We start from the raw sequence: 15,692 nt of genomic DNA on the forward strand, positions 1-15,692 counted from the left end.
AAAATATCTTTAAATTGAAAATCCCCATATCCCCCCCCCCCCCCCAAAAAAAAAAAAAAGCTGTGGTACCTTCATTCATTCTTTCCTCCTGAATATTTGTAATTTTTTAACATGATGACTGTCATTTCCAGTCAGAGGGAGCAACGCACCATCACTGAAACAGCTCTTAGAAGCTTCTTTAGAGGAAGAAAATGTAAGAACAGTAGTACTTCAGAGCAATGCAGAATAGGAGGTTTAGGGTTGTTAACCTGATACTTGCTCTGATTTTATCAGTACAGTTCAGGTTTGGAAAGCTCAGATAAGCTAAAATTGGTAACTTTGATATTTTTGTGACTTTATGTCATCATCCATAACACTACCAGATAGCAAAACATTATACATGATGACATAACACCTGGAGAAAGCATTATGCTTATCAAAAGGCTGTGGGTTTAGCCAATTCAGTTCAAGAGCTCGTGAGCATTTCTGAGCTTTTAGCCAGGCTCTATCAGCTCTGGTTATTACCTCCGTCCTTTTTCTGGCAAGCTGCTCCAAAATAAGAAGCAACTAATGTGGCTGCATTGTCTACCCTATGCAAAAGCCGTGCAAGGTTTTAATAGTTTGACGCACAACAGGAAAGATACAGGTCGCTGTCGTCTGTTAAACTATGACCTTGTGAAGGTAACCGAAAAGAAATTTAAAAAAAAAGAAAGAAAGAAAGAAAGAAAAAAAAAAATCAGACTGCCCTGCCTTCAGAGACCTCTGCCTTTTGTGTGAAGGCAGCTATAAAACACGTGTCAGGGAAGCCGCAATATTGCTAACGAGAGACGGTGGAAGAAAAGTTGTCTCTCTCGGAAAAACCCCATCACGTCTTCTGTAGACGGTCCTAGTCAGCGACTGTTTAGTCAGAAGTTTTAACCGACTCCTTAAATTCACCATCTCGGGGGCCTTGCTGCTTAATAAAGACTACGGGGTGTTGAGAAGCACAGTATATTATTTCATTAAGTGCTTTTCGGGAGAAGGGGATTTAGAAGTAAAACTGCTGGCTTTGTGTGGCAAGGTTACGACCTTTGACAACTTTGGAGCTTATCTCTTTCATCTTCCCACTCCCCCGAGACCCCGAACTTTCGGAGGGATGGAAGCGGGTAAGCCGGGGCCAGACAGAGTCCAGCATTGTTGTGGGGCTGCCTCCTCTCCCTCTCCCTCTCTCCCCTTCTCTCTCTCTCCCTCTCCCTCTCGGTCTCTCTCTTTTTTTCCCCCTAAACAAAACAGATCTGAACTGAGCCAAGGAAACAAAAATGTATTGTTCCTCGCAGATGGAAGCGAGTGTCGCCTAGGTAACCAGATTAATCTCCTTTTTCTCTCCCTTCCTCTCTTGTAGTGCGGTAATCGGTGGGCTCTTTTCACAAAAAAGCCAGCCTCAAAGCTGGGGCTCTAACTAGGTTCCTAATTAGCTGCAATTTACAATGAAGACAACATGATGAGATAATAGAAATTTGCAAAATAATGACATACCTCAGCAAAATATTCCTCCTCCTAAGAACCATTTTTATACAAAAACAATAAAGAGGGCCCTTCTAAAGCAAAGCTGGAAAATGGTGGTGTATTATGTGACACAGAACATTATTGTTCGCCTCTTGTTCCCCCAATCAACAGCTTATTGTTTGGCATCTTAAATAAAAATGACTCAAATACAGGCCACATAATGATCTCCATTGCGCTAATACACTGTATATACAGAGTAGTCAAAAATGTACCCAAGCCAAGGCCAGTGGTGCTGATAAAGTACCAGGGCCCAGAAAGGTAATTTACAATACAATGCACTAACTATTATTACTGGTCTTAATCACACATATCTTTCTGATTTCTGTCAGGATGCGCTCTGACATCAAAAAAGGGCACCCGAACAGGGGGCAGCTAGTTAATGAAATATGATGGATCGCATTTGTTTTCATGTGGTGGTTAGCTCAAACGAAGCAGCCTCCAGACTGTTAGCCAACAGTCTTCTCTTGTGCGACATCAAAGGCTCCCATTGACGGGGGGAGAGGGAGGGCGCGGGAAGGGGGATCACGGGGAGACAGCGCAGAGGGAGGAGCGCGGAGCAACTCAAAGGACCATTAATCGTAATCTCTACCTTATGTCCGAAAGAGGAGAGCAGAGAAATATAACGGGCCGGGGACGACCTGCCACTGATTTCAAGGAGAAGGAGTGTCAGCACCTCCACGCGCAGTGGAGAAGCGGCACGGCCGGTGCACTGCTGCTGAAATTTGGCATTTTGCTGCACAAGGGTGACTTGTCATTGCAGATGTGAGGAGCACATCCCTGTGGGAGAGGGAGAGGGGAGTTCAGGGCAGTTTTGATCTCAACAGAAATATTTCATAAATAGCAACAGATTGTCTAAAACTGTCAGGAATAACAGCAGCAGCAACAACAAAAGTCATTCCTTATGTATCTGTGGACTCATCACCACTGACTGTTGCGGCTGCAAATATTCGAGAACTACTGATTGATGGATTGTCCCTCAAATAAGTGCAACTACAGCCACTTTGGGCAAGGACAGGAAAGCGTTTTCATGCACCCTGACCCAGTCTTTTGGTTCCCGAGTATGGCAAGAAGCCTAACATTCTGAAAAGAATCAGAATGTCATATCACCCAGAGAGCAAGCCAACTGCTGAAAACTACTGACAGGGTACCTGGCTCTAGCTGTACAGCAAGGTCCTGCAAGACACTTTACACTGAGGGTTAACCATCCAAAGAAGCATTATAATACTGCTGCCATCTGTTTATACCACTTCTTTCATCTTTAAGGATCTCAAAGCACTTAAATGGTATTATAAGCTTGCTGAGGAGAGCTACTGAATACATTAGTGATGAACATTATGCTATACAAGAATAAGGACAAGAAGCAGATTTTAGAAGTTCCCCAAATATACCCATTCTAATGACCACTGCCATGAGATTTTTAAACAGGAGATAGAACAGACTGGACTTTGGGTTTTAAGATGTTATTCAAAACACTCACACAAGAAACACATGGGGGTACCCATTCATCCTGAGACCCTTTGGAAGTGTAATGTGACACCTTTAAATCAACAACAGTGAACCATCAAACAATAATTAAAAAAAGAAGCATGCAGATTTAAGACACAGAACAGCACTAAAAGTAGGGTTTGATTCTGGAATTGTGTCTGCTAGAAACAGACATACCCTGGTCTGCAGAGATTTCTAGGAAAAAGAGAACAAGATGGTCAAATGTGAAGCATTCAGTCTTTAAATGGAAATAAACAACAATAAGTGATTGATGGTTGGTCAGATTCTGATGTGCTTACTCATACTTAATACTATTCTCTCCATGCAAAGTCTGATTCAATGGATTAAGGTGCAGATTAAGGTGTTATTCAGTGTAAGACCATCAAAACTGGTTCTGAAAAACAAAATGATGTGTAAGGTACTTGAACTGCTGGTAAGGCAGCCCTACTCCAACAAATGCTGACCATTGTCTTATCCCATTGGCTTCTCCCAGCACAGGAGCTGGCAATCTACCAGAAGTAACCTGACACACAGGATCAGGCAGCACCTAAGAAAAGAGCATGAAAGTCAAGAAAATGGCTTTGAACCTGTGAACCCAATTCAGTGTAAATCCTGTGTTGACACCACTGAGCATGGAAAGAAATGGAGTCACTGGTACTTCTTTGCACCAGCTGAAGGCCAGACCTAAAGATTTGTGTGTTGGTTTGTTTTTGTTTCCAGATACTATATACATTTCTATGGCAGGCTGAATATATAGCCTGTTCTTTTCAGGCTCATCTAAAAAAGCAGACTCAGTTCACAATTTAGATTTCTAAACACAGAAATAAGGTTTTACCTGGACCATTTTTCTCTTTGGAGCTTACACCCTATTTTTGCTTAATCTAGCTAGAGGTTTTACCATTGCATTCTTAGATAATCCTGTGTGGAACAGCCACTGTGCATCGAGAATTCAGAAAAGCAGGAACAGCATCGCTGCCCTGTATGTGCCATGCCAGAGTCAGAACGGCAGCTCTGTATCTGTGCAGCCTGGTATGATTAACACCAGCTTGCCATTTTACACAGAAACATTAACTCTTCCAAGCAAGCACTTCCCCCATCCATCCAGCTCCTCGGATGGATGAAATAACTCAGGAAGAGTTAGTTTCCCACAATTACAGAGCTCTACCTGATATTGCAGGCGCACAGCACAAATTGAATTCAATAGAACTTGTATATGTTCGGCAAGTGAAGGCTCGGGACACTAAATATTAACCTTTCTCCATAACAATCATAACCAATGTACTGCACCATAAGAAACCAAAACACTGAGCCTGATCCTGCAATATGAATACTGGTGGTTTTTTGTTTTTTTGTTTTTTAAGCTAACAGAACTATTTGTGCAAATAAATGTTGCAAGGCTGGATGCTCAGTGCATTTCTTTTCCAACATCCTGAGTGGCTGGCACAGGCTGTTATCCAGCATGAATCTAACTGAGATCATCTACACCATTCCCCTGGAATAGCACCTGCGCCTTTGTGGCCCTGAACTGCTCTGACAATACAAATTTACAAACAGCTTTTGAAACATGACTCAAACATCCTTCAGTATGAGCAAAATCTGCTGTGTGACACAACTGGCTCGCCTTTATTTTATTATCATTATTACCACTCCCAGGCTTTAGAGAGCTTTGTGTCTCTCAACACATTTCTTTAGCATCTCTGATAGCCTTCAATCTTCCTGCATTTTCCACCTTTGAACCACTAGCAAACAGCAAGAAAAACTACAGAAACAAACGGGTTCATGCAGGATACAAGAAAATCCATGCAGCTAACTTAAGTTTAATGTTCTTCAACTCTTTTCCTCCTTCCCCTACCCTTGCCCCTGCCCCCCAGGGGAGGTGGGAGGAATGGTTTAAATCAATAACCAAAGGCTTCAATTTTACAAACCCTTGAGCCATTAGAGCTCCGAGTCCTCGGCGCAGCCGTCATAACCTCCCCCACCCCTGCACACACACATACACACACGCACATAACACATATATAAAAGAAATACTCCCAGCCTGGCATTAACAATGTTCATTCAGTGCTCTTTACTTAAAGGAAGAAAACAATTAAGTGAAACCTTGAAGTAATCTCATTCTGCCTATTTAGCCTCTTCATCCCTCAATGTGTGGTTAGTAAGTGTTGCAATCAGGGGCTAAGGCCTGCTATCATTCGGCCTTAATTAAAAAAGACACAAGCAGTGGAGCTGTGAATTAGAAATGTAACAACGCACTACCCCTGATTAATTCGAGGCTCATGTTGGATTAATAACTCCAAACAAAGAACAAAAGGAAATTGTTATGCGAATTGCAGTCCTCCCAGGCCAGACAAAGGTCAAATCACAGGATTTCAATTTCATCCGGAGTCACTTAATCAACTCCCTCGGAAGGAAGACCATATGCAGTCCTGAAAGCTACTCATTGTAGTCATGTTGTCACTGGACCTGAGAGACGGCACAGAGATAATCCCAACTATTCCCCATCTTTTCTCCGCCTTGGCTGTTTCTTTTTCTTGTTTTCTTTTCTTAGTTTCTTTTTGCCCCCCCCCCCGTTTTGTTTTTTTTTTTAAACATGACAAAACCTCTTCATTAGGGCTAATAATTAAGGAATAAGGACACTATCTGTCAGAAAGCAGCTTTTGCAGCTGCTGCCCTGTGGAAGCACCCTGGCTCTCACTGCCCATGCAGCTGCAGAGGCAGCTCTTCATTTTGAGGGGGGGATTCTCTGACAGCAGAAGCCACGTAGTGCTGCACCTCAGCATCATGCAGTCACTTACAAGTAACAGCACTCGGGCTGGAGGGGGACAGGTAGAATTGGATGCGTTGCACACATTCAATGCACTGCCTACATCTTAATACAGAGGTCTTGTGGGTACGTTAGCTGAGGAAGAAGGGTATTACTGCCCTGAAGACCTATCTCTGACTGAAATTAAGCCACAGAGAACAGAATCACGTGTTTTCTTGCTGTTCACTCCCAATGAAATGATGACGGAGCAAAGCAGCCCTCAGTTTTCATGATCTAAAATACATTGTCCCTCCAGTGAGCAGATACAGAGCTTGTCCCCCACTCCCACCGAACATGACTTCTCAAGCAGCTCACGTGGCAGGGCATTTATATTGATTGCAAAGCTCATCCTATATAGAAAAAAAAGGAAAGCCCAGGTCTGCCTAGGAACCTGGCACCTCATGCCCAAGAGCAAGTACAACAGCCTATAGAAACTGAAAAGGAGCAAGGAAGAAGCTTCAGGGTGGGGACCTGCAACGCAGAGTTCATTCCCACCTTCACTGCCTTCCTGAAGGGCTCTGCCCATCAGCCCAGTAACATCAGTTTGCCACACAGCTGCCTGCAACTGGCCCAGCCTGGACTGTGCAGGTAGTCTCTCTCTCAGCCAGTTCCCTAGATGTGTTTACACACAACATTTCAAAAGGCACACTTGAATTTCTCAGTTGTTTTGGGGTTTGGTTTTTTTTTGTTGTTTGGTTTTTTTTTAATGTATTCTGTAACAGCAACACAGTTCAGGACCAAATTTACTTTCTCAAGGAATCAGCTCCAGCAAGGGGCCAAGAGCCAACACCACCTCCCACCTTGATGTAGACCTCTTGCTTAACTCAAACAAATTTCTCCTGATTTACATGGAAATGAGATACAAAGATTTAAGAAACAGTCCTCTTTTACTCTCAAATTCTGGTCCAGACATATTCTGTGTATGTATTCATTACTGTAGCATTGCTGACAAATGCACTGTGGCTTTCCGACTTGATTTTGCCAACAGAGATACCTTAAAGCCCAATAAAACTACCAAAAACCTGTTACTGGTACCTGGCACTGCATCCATGGTTTCAAAACCTGAAGGCACCAATGAGTAAGGGTTAGGATTCACGTACTAAAATACCTTGGGAACTGCAGATTCTGTAGAAGCCTCTTACCTGTGTTGGTCGCCAGAATAAAATTGCAGGTCACTCAGTGCACTTAAAAGAAGATCCTGTTTTGACTTTCAGCTTGGGATCATCTCCACTCAATTCTGTCACAAACTACACTTGGTCCTCTTTCCTAGGAGCTGCTTACACACCTGCTGTCTCTGAATTAGCTGTTGAAGGGGAAGAAGTGGTTTGTGAATTGCCCAATTCTGAAGGCCCTTCCCACTCAGAAATATATGCCAGCTTTCAATACTAACCCAGTAAATGACTATTCAAGTTCTCTAATGCTTTCCTTTTATGTATCTGTTGACTTTTGCTTTACATACTGATTTCTTAGCATGCAACCAAAAATTAAGATGCAATACCTACTGTGCCATGGAAAAGGAGAGTCACATACTCAGAAATCCTTTTGCCTGTGTTACACCAAGTCATTAAATCCAAATTACAAGGAATGCAAATTCTGTTAGAAGTATATCTTTCAAACATTCCACCAGCTCCAAAATGTAAGCATAATCTTTGAAATCTGTTACTATTAGAAGCTCAGCAACAAATTATTTTATATGCATTACCAGTTATTGTAGCTACTTCCACTCTTCAGTGCAGAAGTAAGATACAAGCTTTAAATGTGCAGCTCCAAAACTTTAGCCCACTTACTAGTCTGTAAAAGGAGGCAACCTGTGTGCACATCCCAGTAAGAAGAAACGAGAGGACAAGCTTATCCTTTTCCATTACTCTCAATACAAGTTCTGTGGAGCAGTTCTTCATCTCCTTGACCCAAAGGAAAACACCCTCTTGGAAAAATCCTCCTGCTTTATAATAAATTCTGAACCTGAAGTTATTATTACTCTGTGATATGAAACAATAATTCATTGCATATAGATAAATGACAGTAGCCTTTGAGTATGGTCAAAGACTTTATAATTCTTGACTCCATTGTAAATATCTTCACCGGGAAACACTACAGCACCTTTTTGGAAAATGACTGTCTGATGTTGGTATACATTCATGTTATTTCTTTAAGGCAAGCAAAGGGCTCACTTCCATAAAATCCAAATGGACTCCCCTCAGGCTGCACACCAGCATCCTGCAATACTGTTTTACATGAAGGTTCAACTTCTTGCATCAGCTGAATATAGAAGAATTTCAACTTTCATGTTTAAAGCTAATTAAGCTTGTAGCCTTCAGTCTAACAGGAAGAAGACTGGCCACACATTTCCAATGTATTCTAATTACTCAAGAACAAATATGAGATTTTCTCCAACAGTTAGCACACACTCATGAATTTTAGGGCCTAATTTCATAGCCCTGGTCCCCAGGCCCATGAGATGTCATTACTCCTCTCAGAACAGGACACGCACCTCTCACTGATCCAAGAATGGTGTGCAAATAAACGCAAGATGAAAACTGATGTGTCAAGAAAAAATAGCTCAGGTCACTGTGGTGACCAAATACATCCACTGCTATTGTAACGCAAAAAAGGCACGTAAGACAGCTCTCTCTGCTTTCTACAGAAGGCGGCAGGAACAGATAGGTATCGGGGCATCTGTTCCACTCCCAAGCCAAATGCCACCACAGGCCACGTAGCCAGCAGCTCCTGTAGCTTACATCACATGAAAATCAGCTACAGATCTGCTGAGGATAGTGAGGTGAAGAACTTAAGCAGCTGCAGACCCAACCAGGCCCTACTGCCAAGTTTGGCACATGTATTCTGTGTCCTGAAATCAAACTTTGCCCATCTTAGCTCCTGCATATGCTGCTGAGAAAACCAGCTTCCAAGCAGCTAACTCTTGGCTGGGGACAGGCACAGCCCAAAACCTTCCCCACACCACCTCCAGCACAACTGCTTCCCCCTCTGACACAGCTACGCTGAGGCAGGTGGGAAAACAAGGCAAGCCCCAGCTACGCTACACCTGGGGACCAGCAGACTGCCCTGTATTTCTGTGCAATCCCTCAAAATCAAAGGCGGCTTAGAGCCCATCCCATTCTCCTTGCTTCTCTCAGCTATCTCCAAAGACCCAAGGGGCCTATGAAGTTTTATAAATCCCAAAGCATCATCAGCAGGCAAGCATTTAAAAGCTGCCCTCAACTTGCTTGCTCTCTTCAGTAACCATCTCAAAGCTGTGTACCTGTTCCTTTAAGCAAATAAAATGACAAATTTCTCTGATTTTACTTAACATTTTTTCCAATCCTCTCTCTTCACTTAGAAGCTGCCTCTTACTCTTCCCTTCCACTCAAACAAGCCACTGGTGAGAGATATTCCTCCTCAACAGCTCCTACCAAGTGTGCAATAGCTTTCATGTATCTCTACCTCACTGACCTTTCATCTCTTTTCAAATCACAGATAAGAAACAACATTTTCTTATCTTGCTAAGAACTGGGAACACTTTCCACTTCTATTACAATATTACCCACCCCTATAAAGCAGTCTGAGTCTGCACAAAGAAAAAAAAACCATAAATACGGTAGTTTTCTGCCACAGTCCAAGCAACAACTAGGACTACAGTTTTTCAGTGGGTAGTACTCCAAACCATACTGTAAGCAAGCGCTGTATCAAAAGATTAAATATGAGGGAATGTGCAGAGAAAACCAGTTATGTCAAGTCCATTTGTCTCTCTCCAAAAAACCCAACCCAACCAACCAAAGATAATGTAGGTTCTTCTATTCACCTTACCAAAATGCCACCTCGATTAGAAAGATAAAATCAGAACACAGCAAATTAGGTTTTACTTCTGGATAAATTTTCCAAAGAAGTCCAGCACCTTTGCTTAAGCTCAACTTAAAGAATTGCACACCATTTCTGAGAGCTGCTGGGCAGCTGCTGCGCTCCCTCTCAGAGGTGGCTGCTCCTCAGTACTGGCTGGCATTAAGCAGGGCAGGATACACAATCCTTATTCCCATAAAGCTGTTTAATATACAAAATTAGTCCCGCTGATATCAACAGGAAAACATGTACTGTAAAAAAAAGTAGTGCAGGAGAACCTTTACCTTTCTGCAATTAAACCACACAACAAATATATCCAGTCTAAGCACACTAGAAGTTACTTTCCAAGAAGCCCAAACAATAACTGCCAACATAACCGCATGGATTACATGTTCTTAGTTTACAGAAAAACTGGAGTAATGTCTTGTATCTTTGGTAATATGACTATTGTCTTTTTTTTTTCTTAATGGAATAGGTTTAGCGAGAAAATTTTGTGGGAAAAGTTTTTCCTACTTAAAAAAACTTAAAATGCAACAAACAAACAAAATAATCAAGAAAATATCTCAGTTTTGACAAAATTTCCATGACAGCTCAGACATGCAGAAGAGAAGTCCCAGCAGCTAGGGAGGCTGGACCTGCAAATCAGGCAGAACAGAAACTTAACCTGTTTCTACCACACCACCACTACCACTGTAGCTCCTGAAGTCTTCAGGCTTCTTGGGAATTTCACAATTTCCTTGAAAGATACAGTTTTCATTCAAAATCCTAAAAATATTTAATCGATTTTTTTTTTAAATTTTTTTTTTTTTTTCCATTTTAGGCCAGCTTTGATGGTAACTACAGCGATTGCCAATTAATGTTATAAATCCAGAAACACAGTAAAGTTTTTCTTTCAAGGTCATTAAAAGTAACTTCCTTGTAAAAGAATCTATAATACTTTCACAAGGTGATCAGGAATCTTACCTAATTCTTTGTTACTATGATAAGAAATTACACAAAGGAGTAAAGCCAAGCGTCTACCAAGGTTACCTAAAAAGAAAGAGCCTGGAAAGAGGTTCCAGAAGCTTGACAGAACTGGATCCTATGGAGCCTTTTTTCACCTTTACCTTTTTTTTTTTTTTCTTTTTCTTGTGAGATCTGTCTCCTTTGCTTTGATTGAAAGGTATTGTGTAAGTGACTCACGTTTGCGCAGCGCAGAAACATGAGCGCCAACAAAAGCCAAAACATACAATTTGGTATATTTGCTTGCTGACTAAACGCTTTTTCTTACATCTTTCTTTGCTTGGAGGGTAAATTGTTAGTTTCAAAGCTGAATGACTGCTTCAGTAAGTTGGGTAGCAGACTATTGGTACAGTGTGATAATTAAGGGATCTTAGTTCTTAAACAATGCTGATAAAACAGAAATCCCTCTCCCTTTTTTCTGGATTACCTTTAGAACTGAAATCAGAGGATGCTAAATGAATAATAATTTGCACCTTCTGTGAATGATAGAAGATTGAATCAAATTTTAACTAGACTCTATTTGTAAATCCCTCAGGATGACATAATTACTATTCAACACATACCTTAATTAGCTGTACACATCTATTTCATAGTATTTAACAGGTTTAAACAGCTTTGTCTGTTGAATGGATGTTCCATTCTTATAAAAATGAAAATAATCCTGAGTTTCCTAAACTGGAAGAAATTTGCTCACAGAAGTCAAGAAATGACCTAGAAATTGCTGTCCTTGTAGTCAAATACTTATCTTTTTTTAGCTTTTTTTTTTTTTCAAATTCACTAAAGGTACAAAGAATTGATAATGCACTGATGTGAATTATTGTTGCTGCTGCTTCTTTCCTTTTAACAAAAAAAGATCATAGTTGCACTGCCTGGTGAAAAAAAAAATCTACTCAAACTTTTGCACAGAATTTGAAGTGAATACAAACCAAATTGAGACACAATTTCTTTTTCTGGTTTGGATTACAGTATGACCTTACCTCTAGAAAGCACTATTGCTTTCGCTGGTCCATCATGGATCAGAAACAGGCTGAAATTTGGCAAGCCATACCTTCAGGTGAAACTGAAGAATCAGCATTTGAGACCTTGATCCTCATGTTGTGTACGAGCATGTACTTGCCCACACACAGAGGCTGTTCTTAAAACTAACGGGCTCCGTAGAGCAACATGGCTCACCTCATACGCTGCAGGTTGCCTTAGCAAAGGCTGGGTGCCCCCGCCACGAGCTGAGGACTGCTGCCAAATCGCAAGCACAACCTTCCCTAAAATGCTCCGCTCCGTAGTTTGGCTGACGACGAAAGCAAATGACGATGACAATGATTACGTGCAGACCCACATGCACATGGTATGTTTTCATTACTTTGTCAAACTGCCCCAAGTGAGATTACATTCACTTAAGTACTTATTTTATACTCTATGTCATTTGCTTTCTGTTCTCCTTAAAATTTAAAGCCAAAGATAGCTGGCTCTTCAGCACAACTCACTGTTCCTATGGCCAAATCTAAATGAAGATGCTCGACACACAGGGAAACGACAGAAGCTGAAACCGGGGGAGAGGGAAAGGCAGGACTAGAAGTGCTCTACTCTCCCAGCCACCTTGGCTTCACTGGGACCAGAGAGAAGCCAAGACCTCCGCAGCCATGGTAAGGGAGCACTGCCAGGACCCAGGATCTAAGAGCATGGGGAAAGGGCAAGACCAAGCAGGATGAGGCACACAGCTCTGGGATAGCAGAAACTAAACAATTTGACGAGAGGACCAATAGTCTGAAGGATATTTTAGGTACTACCTCTGCAAACCCCCCAAAAGTCATCAGACCAGGACTTAAAATCATAAGATTTGCCATAAATAGTGATGCTTAAAAAAAAAAACAAACAAACAAAAAACCAAAAAAACCCCAAACCTAAAACATACACAAATGCCTTCCAATGCATTTGAGATCCTTTTGTTTTATCTTTCTCTTACTTCACTGGAGTAAAAATTTAATTTTTTACATAAGTGGAGGCAGAGATTCTCACGCATTCATATAATCTCAGGATGGGGCTTTACAAGACACCTTACATAGTGTAAGCTTTATGATAAAATTGCATGCGTGGTGTCGGGCAACTAATCTGTTTTGTCACTGAAAAAGAATCAAGTAAAACAAAATAAAAAAAAATATCATTCAGTCAAGACCGCTTCTCCTTTCATAGCTACATTTCTTCCAGTGTGTATGATGAAACTGTAAAGGCCCAATCATTAAAAATTAAAAAGATAAGGATCACTCAAATATATCCATCTGACCCCATATCTTTCTCAGCAGATTTAGGGATAGAGAAAGAAAAAAAAAAAAGGGGGTGGTGGTGGTGGTCAGGTGTTGGGTATTTATGCCAAGATGCTTTATACCCTCCTTTGTACCTAAGTTTCCATCTAGCCTTGCTCTAGTCTCAGCTGTAGCAATATTCCCAACAAGAGAAGGTAACTGGGTCCCAAACCTTTCTGGAAACTTTACAGGTTAGAGCCACCACTTGCAAATCCACTGTGAGTATCAGAAACTTATTGGAAGTCAGTGCAGGCTGGGAGCAACAGGCTGCTCTTCTCCCATCACGCAATCCTGCAAACAAGCCAGGCTGCAATCTCCTGCACCAGCGTCTGTCCCTGAGCAGCCCGCAGGTTCCTCCTGGACAGCACACCGCGGGAACCTCATTGTGAGGTGACAGAAAGATGGACCTCATGTTGCTGCACTGCATATCTATCTTCAAGTCATTACCCTGGAAAAGAGAAAAGCTATTTGTACTCTCCCCAGTAAACTTGCTCTTCTCGATTTTCCTAACATTACAACAAAACTTTCCTGCCTGTTGTGTCAGTCACTTGTTTTCTATTGGAAAAATTGCAATTCACGGAGAGAAAAATGCTGCCATATATAATTACTGCATAGCATTAGAATAGTGCTGGATACTCTCTAATAACATAGAATACTGTTCACATGCATATAAAAAAAATAATCATATTGATTATTTATATATCATACCGGATAGAGAAGTAGTTTGAGCTCAGCCGGCTACCCAGGAAAAACTACAGGAGGCCAAAGAAGGATTTACAATTCTTTTCCGCTTAAATGACATCATCTGTGAGGAAACATGCATTTTGATGGAGCACATTATAGAAGAACATTGTGAGGGTAAAAAAAAAAAGCATGATAGGAGATCCAGGCAGCAAAAACATGCTATTTTGAACATCATAAACAGGATGGTAGTACCAGCTCACGTGGATCACCCATTACGTTTGGTGCCTAACTGAATCCTACTCTCTTATAATACTTATGCTGTATTATTTATTATTTGCATTATATATTATTTGCATTGCAGCATCCCCAGCAAGGCCTCCAGGAAACCCCATAGGAGTATTTTCATGTTTGGTTGATTAGTTTTGCATCTGCATAAAAATATTTGCCTTGTTGCCTGAAACCTTGACTTCAGTGGGGAAATGCACAAAAAGCAGGAAATAAATCTGATCATTCTGCTTTCCATCTCCAAGTTAATAAAATGTTTAAATAATTAACATAATAATTAAAGATGAAGTTAATAACATGAAGAATGTCTTAAAATTACATTCAGTGTGTCAAATTTCTGAAAGCACTTCTAAGTTCTGCTGAAGCCCCAAGTAACTGAAAACCTGTTGAGTGGAGAGCACAGGCACCTGAGCCATCAATAGCCATTTCAAATTCTACTTAGTATCTCTGTGGAATACATGACAATAAAAATCAACTAAGATGATACCTGTTGTGCATGGCTGTGATTTCACCATGAAGGCAATAGCACGTATATGTGAAACTCATTCTGTGGGTAACACTTGGAAAACTAAATAAATGTACATGCGTCTCCAGAAGAAAAAAAATTTGACAGGAACATCAAGTTTGCAGAGTTGGTTTTTCTAAACATGAATTATTGTAAGCAGAGATATTGTCTCTACATAATGCATGTTGGCACAATCACAGTTCATTCTTGTGTAAATAATTTGGGATAGCATTATACAAATTGCAAGTACAGCACTTAATTTTACTAAAGAAAACAACTGATGCAATAGCAGCTACAGCAAAATTGGGATGGTAAATAGGTTAATTTTTATCAAACTTTTCCTTGGGCCTTTCTGACAGTTAATAAAGATACTTTATGGAAGCCATACACTCAGTGACTCTGCCTATGCTAGTTATGTTGATCCAACCAATTTCAACAGGGTCAAAGGAGACTCTACAATCCTACAGTAGGCAAGGCAGATACAAGTAAGTCAGCTAAGTGATTTGGCTTTATTATTTCCTTTGAGGGAATCTGAAAGAAGAATTCCTGGACTTTGATTAATTTGGACCTGGAATAACAAGATAATTGGATGGAGAAGTCAGTCAAACACAGAAGAGAGAATGGAATAGATTAATTCTTACCAGACATTTACTTTGGTGAGCTTGAGCTGACAGGCATTACCCTACTCTCAAAAAATTAAAAAAGCTCCAAGTGGGAGTTGCCATGCAGTGGGAAAAAGTGAACAGTATATTTGGGATCTGGTAGGCAGAATATATCCGGAAAAAAATTTGGTCCTAAGTCCCAAAGTATAGCAGATCTGTGCCCTGATTAGCTTACATTCATCCAAACCTCCTTCTGTGCCCTGTGCTTAGATTAGGTTGTGCACACAACCTATTTTCTATTTATGCAACATCTGCTCTGCTTTGAGATTGCGAGCAAGAACATTTCCAGGCTCCAAAGCAGGATGAGATTACAGACTGGCAAACTGAGCAGGATAAAACAAGGCTGGAGCCACAAAGATTTAGGTTCAACTCAGATTATTTAAGATTCCAAAAATGTCTCTATTTAACATAAGTGATTTCCCACGTTTATACCTCCTCCTTGCAGTTTTGAGAAGGAAAGGAAACAGAGTGCTTAATTAATAAAAGTTCATCTAGTGCTGTTCTCTCACATGACCAGAGTGCCCAATCTTGTGGATATCATGTGTAGTGCCATAATTAAACCTTCAGCCCTGATTATTCAGAGCTCAGAGAGTCATCTAAGCCCTCTTGTC

This window comes from Haliaeetus leucocephalus, unplaced genomic scaffold, assembly GCF_000737465.1.
Source record: "Haliaeetus leucocephalus isolate CR32 unplaced genomic scaffold, Haliaeetus_leucocephalus-4.0 Scaffold206, whole genome shotgun sequence".
Classification (NCBI taxonomy): domain Eukaryota; kingdom Metazoa; phylum Chordata; class Aves; order Accipitriformes; family Accipitridae; genus Haliaeetus; species Haliaeetus leucocephalus.